The sequence below is a fragment of the Mastigoproctus giganteus genome, chromosome 11 (assembly GCF_048544385.1).
Source record: "Mastigoproctus giganteus isolate SK-2022 chromosome 11, ASM4854438v1, whole genome shotgun sequence".
Classification (NCBI taxonomy): domain Eukaryota; kingdom Metazoa; phylum Arthropoda; class Arachnida; order Uropygi; family Thelyphonidae; genus Mastigoproctus; species Mastigoproctus giganteus.
In genome coordinates, this window is record NC_143585.1 from 4,297,242 (window position 1) to 4,309,477 (window position 12,236).

General features: G+C 39.6%; 1 protein-coding gene across 1 annotated transcript in view; it reads left to right on the forward strand.

Annotated features, from left to right (window-relative positions):
- Positions 1–2,170: 2,170 nt before the first annotated feature.
- LOC150077658 (uncharacterized) overlaps positions 2,171–12,236 on the forward strand; it is a 221,760-nt gene continuing 211,694 nt past the window's right edge. The window contains exon 1 of the mRNA XM_090384750.1: positions 2,171–2,278. The gene's annotated coding sequence lies outside the window, so the exon portion shown is untranslated. The remainder of the gene's footprint in view (positions 2,279–12,236) is intronic.

Below are 12,236 nucleotides of genomic sequence, written 5' to 3' on the forward strand. Positions count from 1 at the left end.
CATCTAACTTATTTCTTGAAGGTGATGATGATGAACCTGATTTTTGTGGTTTTCGTATCTCTTGTGAGAAAGAAATAGCGAAGAATTTATTGGAATATGCAAAAGGTGTTCGTCATGTGAAATAGCCATGTCACTTGATGAAGGGCCTTCACAAGAGTGTATAAACATTGATGGTGATGCTCCAGTTGTGCCTCAACTACTGATAGTGAAATTGTAGATATGTTAATGAATGCTGATAAGAACAAATCAGATGAGAGTGATGATGCCGATTGTGATGACAGTGCACTGAAAGAAGAAGAAAAGAAAGTGTCATATAATAGGTGCATCAGCCTGACTGAGGAACTGATTCGGGGAATGGAGCAAAAAGAGCATCAATAAGTAGCATATAATGTGGATGTATAAAATACAAGAGGTTTTCATTAAAGAAAAGCAGAAGTATATGAAACAACAGAATCTGAAGGACATATTTTCAAAGATCAACTAGAAACTTTCAAGTGAAGTTCAGCCTGAGCCTCAGCCGCAACCTTCAAACTTCCAATACCTGTGCTTCTTCTCTTCCTGTACCGGTCACCGCAGATACTGAATTGTCTTCAGATGAAGATTAGTGGATTAATATTGATTAAACAGACCCTGCTTTAGAAGTGTATTAATTTGTATCTGTTAAATATTTCTTTCTTTACTTTTCATTGTTTATTTTATATTTTAAGTATATATTAAGCCTTGGTCCAGAAAATCCAGACATCCGGGTCACCTCCGGTCCCAAGCTTGCTGGATAAAATGTCCGGTACCTGTAGTAACAAATAGTAAACCATTTTTACTCGCGGGCAGAGGTAAATTGTTGCATAAGAAAAGGTTAGGCTTGTAAATTATGATATGACTACTATAATCTCTCAAAACAGGTGGGAAAAGGACTTTCATTGGTTATGGGGGGGGGGCACAATTTTCAGGTGTCCGCTCTTGCTAGTTGTATAATGGATTTCACGGGATACTAACATCCGGCCAGGAAGTAAACTAACACTTACAAACAAACTCGGACATGCCTTGGCGTACGGTTGGTTAATTCCAATATGGCTTGAGCTCATCAGCAGATCAAACTATATTGCTCCGTATATAACATGTCTGTTAAATTGAGTATGTTGTGTGGTCGATTTGCCGTTTTGTGGACGAAAACCCGCGTTTCAGGGAATAAAAATCATGCTATCTTTGTCCGAGACTGACTAACGCAGCCACGTTGTGAAAAAGGCCCATAAAAATTTCTCGTGCCATTGACTGAATTCGAACTCAGGTGTTGTACACCCGATGTGGAGAGGACGGTTATTATATCAATTGTTCTACCCCACGTGTCCTTTGCATACGCATAGCAGTGATGTATCTTATAATATTAATGTATATTCCTTATCCTAATATTACGACCTTCATTATAACCTCTTTTCGTTAGAACGCGGCAACCGAAAGAAGCCTTGGCGGCGCAGTGGTACCTATGGGCACTGCGTTGGGGAACACTGGTACAACATACCTTCTGTAACTTTCAGAAGCCTTTAGAATCCATGCTTCTGTGGCGACGGTAGTGGCATCAAGAAGAAGACATACACCCTGTTAGGTGAGGGGTCACAATGTTTTGGCTGGACAGTGCATACGTATGTATGCATTGGACAGCGTATATATATATATACTGTATACGTACCTACATCCATCCATCTACAGCTGGATGGATGTAGATATGCGGTGATGGTAATCTCATGAGCTCCGCATAGTTTTTTTATTTATTTATAGAAAATATGAGATTTTCAGAGATTAGCAGAAATGCAGAGGAGTCTCTTTTTTTGTGCTTTTACAATTATTATGTAACCATAGGTAGCTGGAAGGTGAATCGACCTCTGGACGATCCTTTTGGTGTCAAGCCCACCGACTACCTTGACAGAATTGCGTCAGCGCGCGCACACACCTACGATGACGCCCATTTCATCTTTCCTTCCGTATCCTCGATGCCGTTTTGCACTGCGCTAAATCTGTGAGTAAACCTTCCTCAGCCCGCGACTCGTTCGCCGACCTGTTATCCTCGCCCGTTGCCCTTCAGGCTAGAAAAACTAGCTTGATTAGATTTTTCATTCTCTCTCTCTCTCTCTCTCTCTCTCTCTCTCTCTCTCTCTCTCTCTTCATTTTAAGGTGAAAGTAGGCCAACAACTGTCCAACACAGTTCTACTCCCTCATTCTACATCGAGTATCTCAGTGGATTAGCTGGTTTCCCTTGCCGTGCTGCTCCCGCCACGGGCGTCAGGTATTGTGTAAATTTTGTTCTCTGATAATTACTGCTCTCTTATACGCTTCAGTAAGTAGAGAAAGAGAGGGAATGACGCTACCCTAAATTATCATTAATTAAATAAGCTTTTGAAAGATAGGCTGATGTAACTAACTTCGTTTAGTGAAAAGATAAGTTCTTTTGTCTTTCTTGCTTGTACTCTGGACGCCTTGTGTACTGCAACGCTGAAGAAAGGACTTCTTTGGGTTAAAAAATATACCTCGACATAACATTAATACTTATTATCGTTATAAAACATTTCTCTACTTAATCATATGTACCGTAACATGTGTAAACTATCATTCATTTCACTCTCCATAATGACATCAATGCATGTTGGTGGCTGAAACCATTTTGTTACTGCTCTCTTGGAGTTGTCAGCTTATCCTACTGATTTTTAAGCTCTGTGTCCTAAATTAGATTATTAAATAGTGAAAATATTACCTAACATCAAACGGGAGATGTATTTATATAAAAATCACAAAATATCAGTTCAAATGCATATTCTGGAATGCGTATTGCTTACGCTTCTCTAAATCTGATAATTTCCACAAACTGACTTAGTGTTGTTTAGAGGTTAATGGCTCGTATCACTGGGTTAAAAGCTTCCTGTAAGTATTTAATCTCCGATAGTCAACATATTCGCCATGTTTGCATGAAACTTTGCAAAATTCGAAACTAAAAGAAATAAAAAGTCGAAGCTTCGAATTAAAGGGTTTCGAATAATCATTTTCATTCTAATTCCAAAATCTCAAATTTTGTAAAAAAATTTGTAAAATCTCAAATTTTGTGAAAACAATTAGCTACTGCATTTGTTGAAATTTTTAATGGAGAAACCAAATATCAAACTGTCTTTAAAAGGGTATTGGGATTTTCAGCTGGGTTGGATTGTTCAGAGTATGAGCTAAGGCTATAAGGCTAAGGCCATCAGCGTATTGTCTCTGCAAATCAGGCTTGTGCTATATGCCTGCTTCATTAGATGAAAAACTCCAGTTTTCAAATTTTCAAAAGAAAAAAATAATATGTCCACGCGAAAATAAAAAAAAAAAAAAAAATATACATATATATATATATAATTTTTTTTTCGACATCGGCCTGCGACGGGAATCGAAGCCAAGCATTTGTGCACAGACCAAGAAATAAATAAAATTTCTGTTTATACTCCGGACAGAGGACTTCACAAGACAGACACATGAGGACAGAGGACTTCACAAGACAGACACATGAGGACAGAGGACTTCACATGATAGACAGTATACAGTGTATATCATCTTGTTTATCAGCAACATGTGCTTGAATCACGGTCAACTCAAACACCACTTGTCTACGACGATAATGTCTCAAGTGTCCGAGAAGGTTTATCCAGGTGGGCTGGCTGCGTTCTCCAGTTTAGCAAGTGGAACAGTTATACAAATGCCAAATGAGCCGGTACATTAAAGGAACAAATACGCATGACAAGACATGCGTATCGATTGACTGTAAACACGGGGCCTGCGCGTGCAGGTGTGTCCGCGGAGGCCCCGTGTTTACATCTAATACATCCCTGGATGTTTTAGAAGTAAACAAGCTTCAATCTTACATTTTGCGTTCTGCTTTTTGCAGTCGGGCAGCCAGTTAATAGTATTAGTAGCATATGGTTATTGGCATATGATGCTAGAAAGCAGCAAGCAAAAAAAAAAACAATCTCTGACATCACCTGTCCATCCCCTCCAATAATTTGTCTAGTTCTTCCTGGAATTTATTCAAATTACCCAGTTCCAAAAAAAAAACAGATGGCAGTTTGTTCCAACGATCAACTACCCGCTGGCTGAAGACAAATCTCTGCACGTCTATCCTACAACCATCCTTCCTCAATTTGAATTTATGCCCCCCCCCCCCTCACGTGGATAGTCTGAGCAAGAGGAAGAATGTCAACAGCATTGAGCTTGCTCAATCCATACAAAGCCTTAAACACCTCAGTCAGGTCACCTCTATGATGCCTAGTATCCAGATGTTGTAATTTGCAGAACTGAAGGTTCTCTTGGTGAAACCACCCTTTCGTTCGCTTCACCTTGAGTACTGCATACAGACTTCCAGAACTGTATATAGTACTCAAAATGCAACATAACCATTTCCTTGTACAATGGAATAATCACCTCCTTATCCCTTCTACCAAAGTTCCTATATATCACTAACAAAATCCCATAAGCTCTCTTGGCTGACTACCTGTCTACATTGCTCAGAGAACTTCAAAGTAGACTGTACAATTACCCATAGGTCTTTTTCATTTTTCACTATTCTGCGAAAAATACCAGTTGATGCCTTAATTTGGGATTACTGCTATCTATATGCAGTACCTTGCATTTGTCAATGTTGAGCTTCAACTGCCATTTCCCAGCCCATCTGCCTAATTTTTCTAGAACTTGTTGCAGCAGCATACCTAGATTACTGTCATTAACCAACATGCCAACCTTTTTCATCTGCAAACTTAGATTTTATATCCGATATACCTTCATCAATATCATTAATAAATATAGAAAACAACAATGGTCCCAGCACTGAACCCTGTGGTATTCCACTAGACATGATTGCATTGATAACCATTCTGCCTTCACTCACTCAACCATCTCTTTATCAATAGCAGTAACTTACCCTTAATATCACACTGCCGCAATTTGGCAGCAGTCTTTCATTTATGTTCCTTACTGAAATCGGAGGATATGATATCAGAATTATTTTTTGCTTCCAGTTCCTTTGTAAACACATCGTAGCATCCAATCAAATTAGTCAGACAAGATTTCTCCTTAATAAATCCATGTTGTTACTGTAATATAATTGCATTTCTGTCTAAATGGTTCTGCATTACGTATTTAACTAGTGACTTCATTATTCTCTTTGGAACAGAAGTTCTCACGATGGTCATATTGTCACCATCTGGTTTCGGAAAGATTCATGGACCACGTTGCAATGGTTCTAGAGTAGACCTATTGAAACTTCGCATGAACTAACAATTAGCAGATCGGTATAATTTCTACACTAAGAATTACCAAAGCCGAGTTTTCATATAACCACAGCTGAAGTAGTCAGATCCCCCAATTTATAGAGAAATGTGTTAGTTCCCGTTTTTCCCTCTGCTTGGAAATTTGCTCATATCCAGCCAGTTCCTAAAGAGGGCAATAAGTCTCTCCCATACAATTATCGTCCCATTGCAATTACTTCTACTCTTTCTAAAGTAATGGAGAAATCAATTAACCGCTAACTCTTAAACTACCTAGAAACCTTCCGTCTGATCAACGATCGTCAGTGTTGATCCACTGGTGATATTCTGGCTTATGTTACCCATTTATGGACAAATTCAATGGAAAAGTTCGGTGAAACACAAGCAATTGCTCTTGACATCTCAAAGGTTTTCGATCGTGATTGGCATAAAGTTCTAAACAAGCTTCCGTCTTATGGTTTGCCAACTGTTTTTTGTAATTGGTTATCCAGTTTTCTTTCTGATCGCTCACTGAGAGTGATGGTAGATGGCTGTCTGTTTTCAACTTCTCCACTAATGCTGGTGTCCCCCTCCAAGGTTCAGTTCTTTCCTCCACTCTTTTCCTCCCGTATATTAATGACCTTCTTCCATTGACTGGTAACTTATCCATAGTGTTGCCGATGATAGCACATTGCATTCCACTTTCCATTTTGAAAAACCTTGCCCTGCTCAATCAGCTTCAACTTCTCGAATATCAACTACCAATTCTTTAAATGCCGATCTTCAGGTATTTGTCCAGTGGGGCAAAGACAACTGATTTCAATTGTCTTATATCTCGCAGAAAGGATTCGCAGAAAGGATTCTTCTGCTCCTATGCTTATCTTTGATGACACTCCGATTTCTAGGCAAAATTATATCTCTTTTGGGGATTACTCTGACTTCTAATCTCTCTCTCTCTCTTGGCCCAAGCACATTACAAATATTGCTTCCTCTGCATCTAAAAAACTTGGTTTTCTCTTTCGTTCTCGAAGTTACTTTTCTTCCAAACAGCTGCTCACTCTGTATAAATCGCAAATCCGCCCTGCCATGGAATATTGTTCCCACATCTGGGGTGGTGCCCCCAAAACCTCTCTCAGGCTTCTTGATTCCATTCAGAAGAGGGCAGTTAGATTAATTAATGACTCCTCTCTAACAGAATCTCTCCACTCGCTGTCTCATAGATGTACTATTTCTACTGCATGCCTTTTCTACAGATATTTCCCTGGGCACTGTTCTTCTGAATTGGCTTCTATAATTCCTGCTCTCTCTTTCAAAACAGTCCGAAGATAACATCCATTTACTGTCCAACTCCAAACTCAGAGAACCAACTTTTCATCTTCCTAGTTTATTCATTCAACTGCCGTTTTCTGGAACAACCTTCCTTCATACGTATTTCCTGAAAATTACAATCTACAGAAGTTCAAGTCCAATATCAACAAATATCTTCTTTCGTCTTCTCAACCTCCAACCCAAGCACAGTACTAAGTACTATAGGATCTAATACCTCTTGTGTTTGTGGTTTTCATTAAAAAAAAAAAAAATTGGCTATCTAATGGGATCCATTCTATTTTAAGTGACAATTTATTAACCATTATCTAAACCGAAGTCTAGCCATGGATATTTCATAAATGTTATTAAGCAACAGGAGAAGTTATTTCAACTAAAATAAATAATTAAAATTAAATGAAAGTAACTCGAACTAACATCAAATCAAATAGAGGATGAGTGCTAACTAGAGGAAATAAGACAATATGATAAGAGAAGCCTTCATCCATCGCACTGAGTTGAGTTACTAACATTGAGACTGGATGGCGGGCCTCTGCTATCTAGCTCGTCTTAAAAATCATCCTCCGCTTTAGAAATATAATCCTAAAAATAAGAAAATAGTCTTCTATCAGCAAGCGGGATCCAGAAACTATCCTGAATTAATACTCAGAATTATCTTTCTAAACAATCAACATAATTGTTGCATTCGAACATAATATGAACACATGTCTCAACTTCACAAGTACGGATGTTATTTAAGGACAAACCTAGCCGATATTATTTTTGAGCAAGCCCATTGCCATTACTGTCCTGCATTACTGTGATGAAGAACGCGGAATTCAATCCAAATTGAAGTAAAAGTTTTCGTTTCACATCTGTAATATTTACTCTTGGCAGAAACATGAGTTTATCAACCTTTCTGGATGTTATTCTATCTACGAGTAGATTTCCATAAATTATATAAATCATTCGTCAATCTTTTCAACTTTTAGGTAAGCTCTGAACTAAAAACTATTAACATCGGGGTAAGATGTAATATCCAAAAGTGTAACATTAATATTTATTCTTAAAAAAATACAACACACCAGAGAGGGGAATCAACCAGTAAATATGGAGTCTTTCTGCAGTTGTTTGCAAAGCTTCATTAGAAATTGTGTGACAAGTACGAGTTGTACGCAGAAGAGCGAATCGCTCTTCACAACATTTTTTTTTTTTGAATAAAAATTTGAATTTGGAATTATGTATCCAGAAGCATAGGTCACAATGGACATAACTAAACAGTCATACAACAAATTGAGCAAGCGTCCTTTAATTTCCCCATCGACTCTAATCACTCGTCTAAGTTTGGAGTACAATAAGCGAATCTTATTCTTTAGAAATTTTACCTGTTCTGTAAAGAAAAGTCACTTCTCTAAGTACAACCCCATCTTGTTGCTCTGACATACCTAAGGGAGAATAATACCTCCTTCATCAGGACTCTCTCCGCCACATAGCGGAGAGTTGGCACTGGAATACTAATAACATCAGTCCACGATGAGCAGTGTCCATTGATTACCACTCTCTGTCTTCTCCCCCTCAACCACCCCTTTATCCATAGCAGCAATTTGTCTCCAATGTCACACTGCTCCAATTTGTGTAGCAGTCTTCCATGTGCAACAGTATCAAAAGCCTTTCTAAGATCCAAGTATATAATATCAAAGTTATTCCCTGCATCCAGTTCTTTTGTGACTGCATCATAGTATCCAGTCAAGTTGGTCAGGCAAGACTTCCCCTTAACAAAACCATGCTGTGTCTGAGCTATAACTGAAGTCTTGTCTAAATGATCCTGCAGTGCTTCTTTAATCAGTGCCTCCATTAATTTTCCTGGAACAGAAGTCAAGCTCACAGGTCTATAATTACTTGTGTCAGCCTTTGATCCTCCTTTGTGAATTGGGGTCACATTTGCACATTTCCAGTCTATGGGTACCTCCCCTGAGTCCAAGGAAGCTCTCATAATTATGGCTAAAGGTTTGCTTACTTCCTTTGCTGCCTCCTTTAATATAACTGGATAGATCCCATCCACCCCGGGTGCCTTTTTTGTGTTTATCTTCAACAGTTTCTCCTCCACTTTACTCCCAGTTATTTCAAGATTCTGTAGCTTACTGCTAGAGTTGAATACACCTCTGGCATTCCCCTCGCTGAATAACTCCTCATGTGTGAATGTCGATGCAAAATATTCATTTAGTTTGTTAGCTACCTGAGCAGGATCATCAACACTTGACCCATCGATATCAAGTGGACCAATCTGATTCATCCCCTTCCTTCTAGAGTTTACATAAATAAAGAACTCTTTGCTGTTTTTCTTTGCATACCTTGCCAAAGATTTCTCGTAATCTGCCTTCGCCTGCCTAACCTCCTTTGTAACTTGGTTGCATATCAACTTGTATCTATCATAGGCTTCTGTGTCATGTGTTAATTTGTATGTATCCCATGCATTTTTCTTCTCTGCCATATGCCTCATTAGTTCATCTGACATCCATTTTGGCCTAAACCTTGAACAATATTTCTTAGTTGGTATGTAAAGCCTAGTAGCTTCCAAGATAAGTTCTTTGAATGCTTCCCATTTTGAATTTGCTGTTGGTAACATCATCAGTTGGTCCCACTGTATAGAATTTAAATACTGTCTCAGTCCATCGTAGTCGCCTTTACGGAAGCAATAACCCTTCCCTTTACCCCTAATGGTAGTTACCTCTTTGTGTAAATCCCACTTCAGCACACTGTGATCACTGCCACCTAGTGGTTCATTTATCTGCAGATTCTTAATGCATGAAGAATCACTGCTGATAATCAAATCAAGAGTATTCTTCCCTCTAGTTGCCTCCCGAACATGCTGATGTAGAAAACAATCATCCAATAAATCCACAAAAGTCCTGCTAGTGTGTGAGTAACCAGCCCCCAAATTCCAGTCAATATCTGGGAAATTAAAATCTCCCATTATAAGACACTCTGATTTACTGGCCCACTCTATTTCCCTGTACAGTTTCTTATTATACTCATCAGAGTCATTAGGCCTATAGCACACTCCTACTCTCAATTTTGATTTCCCAATGTTTATGTCACACCAAACTGACTCCACACTGCACTGTCCAGCGATGTCGACTGGCTTCACTTCCTTGGTTTTTATGTGTTTCTTAACTAATAACATAACCCCTCCTACCTTCCTATCCTGTCTATCCTTTCTGTAGACGTTGTACTCCCCAAATTACAGTTCTGCATCCCTTATATCTGTGTGACACCACGTCTCTGATATCCCAACAATATCTGCCTTTGATGTTTTGAGCAATACCTCAAATTCATCAAATTTATTTACTAAACTCCTAGCATTGGTGTACACGCAAGTATACCTGCACCTGTTTCTATTCTTAGCTACCCTAACACAACCCATGTGTTTACTTGTACCGCAATGGCTCCCAGCAGTCTCTGAAATACCATGCATCTTGTTTTTCAGGCTTCTGCTCATTCTAATAGAAGCAGTGCAAGAATCTCTTTCACCTCTGCCAGTGGCTACTGTCAATCTATTGGTCTTTGTCTCCCGCCAAGCTAGCAGTTTTCCGACCCACCTAACACTGCCTCGATAGCATCAGCAAATATTCTTGCACCCTTTCTATTTAAGTGTATCCCATCCCTGTAGAAGCAATCTCTCCTGTTAACAAGTACAGTCCAGGCTGAAAAAAATTCTACCCCTTGAGCCTTGCACAATCTTTCCAGGGCCGAATTGATCGACAAGGCTCTCATCATATACTCCCTCCTATCGTGTCTGGGCAGAATTGCAGACACTTTCAAATTCAACCCTAATTCTCGGCTTTTGTTCAACAGTGACCTGTACTTGTTAAGTAATTCTGCCGGTCTCCTACTCTTAATATTATTTGTGCCAACGTGTACAACTATATCACCTTTTGTGCCCTTAAAAGATGATATTCGCTCTACAACGTCATCAACCTTTGCCCCTGGCAGACATACCCTGGTCCTGTTCCACCTATCTTTTTTACAAAGCATGTTCCCCGTTTCCCTGACAATTGAGTCACCAACAACTACTAGTTCCTTCGGGACCAGCGCATTCTGCCTTAGGGGTTGTCTCTGTGTCACGCGATGCCCAAGTGCAAGCTCTGGCGTTGATGTGGGCAGCTGAGAGCTTGATGGGCCCCTCAATTTAATTTCTTCGAGGGCATCCACCCTGTCCTTCAAGCTCTCATATAGGCCCACAAGAACGCCGAGTTGTTGCCCGATATCTATACACTCCTTGCATCGCGCACACACAAAGACATCCCCCTTGGCAGTATCATGTCCCGTACCCGATTGCTCTGCAAACATAAAGCAAACAGTGCATTTTATAAGGCTGTGAGTCAGAGGACAACTGCCCCCCTCAGTTCTGCTCTGAGCCACAGCACTTCCATTAGCTTGAGCCTTTTGCTTTGCTGCTCTGGTCTGAGTCATGATTCTATTAATTTATTAATTAATTGTGTTATGTTATTAATCATATTACGTTTGTAATCTAAGTCGTTATATGTATTTATTTAAACGTACAATTTAACTGCTAACGAAGTTCAACTAACGCTATCTAGTACGGTATATAACCTACGGTATATCTAGTACGGTATCACAATGGCGGGAAAGTTACTAACGGTAACGGTAGTTACGAACACGTGGAAACCCTTACCGATACTTTTACAAGGCCGAGTAAAGAATAAATACACCAAATTAATCAAAAAATCACAAAATAATGTTATACTACTAAATTTAAATCAAAAGTTTTAGAAAAACAATAATTTCAAATCAATAAATAAGAAAAATCCACTTAGCGGCTTTGAACACGACCGTCACTAGTTGCCTCGTCAGGGCTCAGTGTTGGGTCCATTATTGTTTTCTGTATTTATAAATGATATTGATGATGGTATATCGGGCTTAATGTCCAAGTTTGCAGACGATACAAAGGTTGGCAGGGTTGTCAAGGACACTACTGACACTATGCTGCTGCAACAGGATCTGGAAAGGTTGAGCAGATGGGCTGAGAGGTGGCAAATGAAGTTTAACATTGACAAATGTAAAGTACTACACATGGGAAACAGCAACCCCAGAGCAACGTATCAACTCTATGGTACAACACTGACAGTGGTAGAGAATGAAAGGGACTTGGGGGTGGTTGTGCAGGCAGATATGAAGTTCTCTGAGCAGTGCAGACGGGCTGCAAGAGTAGCTCATGGAGTATTGTCAATGATATACAGGAATTTTTCCAGCAGGGATAAGTTTAGTACCACAGAGTTGATACGTTTTTCCAACGTATCAACTCTGTGGTACTACACTGACAGTGGTAGAGAATGAAAGGGACTTGGGGGTGGTTGTGCAGGCAGATATGAAGTTCTCTGAGCAGTGCAGACGGGCTGCAAGAGTAGCTCATGGAGTATTGTCAATGATATACAGGAATTTTTCCAGCAAGGATAAGGAGGTGATTATTCCCTTGTATAAGGCAATGGTCAAGCCACACCTAGAGTACTGTATACAGGTCTGGAGGCCTCATTTCAAGAAGGATGTAGAGCTGCTGGAACGAGTACAGAGAAGGGCAACAAGATTAGTGAATGGAACAAAGGGGTGCTCTTACGAAGAAAGGCTTAAGGTTTGCAAATTACAGTGTCTGGAGAC